Source organism: Hypanus sabinus, chromosome X1, assembly GCF_030144855.1.
Source record: "Hypanus sabinus isolate sHypSab1 chromosome X1, sHypSab1.hap1, whole genome shotgun sequence".
Taxonomy (NCBI): domain Eukaryota; kingdom Metazoa; phylum Chordata; class Chondrichthyes; order Myliobatiformes; family Dasyatidae; genus Hypanus; species Hypanus sabinus.
Window position 1 is genome coordinate 28,118,172 of NC_082738.1, and position 1,995 is coordinate 28,120,166.

A 1,995-nucleotide genomic window follows, 5' to 3' on the forward strand; every position below is an offset into this window, starting at 1 on the left:
GACAAGTTGTGTTTGATGAACTCAACTAAATATTTTGAGAAAAAAATACTAGTGCTTTGGGAAAAACACTAATACTTTATACCGTATATATTTTATTGATTATACTCTATATATACACTCAGTGGTCACTGTATGATTGTGGGTTTCTGCTGCTGTAGTCCAAGTCCATGCAATTCAAGGTTTGATGTGTTGTGAGTTCAGAGATGTTCTTCTACACACCACTGTTTAACATGTGGTTATTTGAGTTACTGTCACCTTCCTGTCAGCTTGAACCAGTCTGGCCATTTCCCTCTGACCTCTCTCATTAATAAGGCGTTTTCAAACACAGAACTACCACTCACTGGATGATTTTTTGTTTGTCTTTCGCACCATTCTCTGTGAACTCTAGAGACCATTGTACATGAAAAGCCCAGGAAGGAGATCAGCATTTTCTGAAGTAGTCCCACCTGGCACCAACAGTAGTTCCACTGTCAATGTCTACCCAATTCTGATGTTTGCTCTGCACGTTTCCATGTACTGAGTTGCTGCTACATGATTGGCTGATTAGGTATTTGCATTAATGAGCAAGTGTAGATGTATACTTGATAAAGTTGCCACTGGATGTATATAATATGGAGGAGGTGAAAAGTGCGTTTTACCGATGTATATTTTGGTAAGGAGATCTATTAGGATAAATTAAAGTACATTGACATTAAAAGCAATGTACACTGACATAGCAGGGGAGTGAGTAATAGTCCACCTTCGGAATACTGGGATGCGAGGAACCGTGGGGGACGGTCTCGAGTTGGAACGCTTTTATTTGAATTGTGTTTGGAACAAGGCGCCCCCCGGTATAGGAGGCCCAAGTGTGGAGGTTTTCCGACGGGGAAATGAAATGACGCATAAAAGTCCCCGTTATAGTCGGGTTAGTAATGTCCTCCGTCACACACTCCCGCGGAGCGGCCGTTACTCCACTCGCTACCGGCGGATGGGGATGGGGACGCTGCCATTGCCCTAACTACCTGTGCTATCACCAAAGATGGATTTGTACTCATCAGAATTTACATTAACATACCGACGGTATGAGGCGGAAATCTACGCGGTGAATAGTTTTCTTGCGGTGAAATTTTCCTACCACAGAACTGTAAATGATGAATTTGTCAGAGATACATCTTGTATATCCAAGAGTTGAGAAGTCCCTATAAGGAGCATCGGTGGTTCAGTGGTAGAATTCTCGCCTGCCACGCGGGAGGCCCGGGTTCGATTCCCGGCCGATGCATAATTTTGACCTCGTAAAAAAATCTGTTCAACGCAAAAGATTTGTCATTAATTTATTTATTTTGAACTTCCGTTTAAATAAAAGGGAATTTAATTAAATATATTAATACACATTAGTCTTTTAGCATTAATTTGAAGTGTACTTTAATCTGTGATTTATCTTCAAACGATTCTAATGCAATTACTTCATCTAGGACTGAGTAAGAGATAAATTTGGATAAATCAGTCTTGTTGATTAAACATTATTTCCCATTTTTATTAGATTTTTCAGCTATTTAAACACTAGCGAAGAGGGCATAGGAAAGACTATGCAAAGACTAAAGGCATATTCCACCCAAATGGATGGAAAATCATAACCAGTCAGGTAAAACAATGCCAGATGTGTGACTCAAACATTCACCTTAGACTAGAATTAAATCACTTTGTGCTTTATTTTAGTGCTAATCACAAAGAAAAAATATTTTTATCATGTCAGTGTTTATTTCCCATCCCTAAATGCCTCTTGAGAAGGTAGAGTGAGCTGCCATCTTGAACCAAGGCAGTTTTCCTGGTGAAGGTGGCGAACACTGTACTGTTGGGGAGCGAGTACAGGGTTTAGACCCAGTGACAGTAAAGGAATGGAAACTTGTTTCCAAGTCGGGGAGGATGGGGCAGTGTGACTTGGAGGGGAACCTAAGGGTGGTGGTCTTGCCCATGTCCTTTTTGGTGGTCAGTTTGGTAGGCTCTGTGTGAGTAACT

The 1,995-nt window shown here is 41.0% G+C and overlaps 1 non-coding gene across 1 annotated transcript; it reads left to right on the forward strand.

Annotated features, from left to right (window-relative positions):
• The first annotated feature begins 1,187 nt into the window (after positions 1-1,187).
• On the forward strand, positions 1,188-1,258 carry trnag-gcc (transfer RNA glycine (anticodon GCC)). Its single transcript has one exon. It is a non-coding gene; the product is annotated as a tRNA-Gly (tRNA).
• The last annotated feature ends 737 nt before the right edge of the window (positions 1,259-1,995 follow it).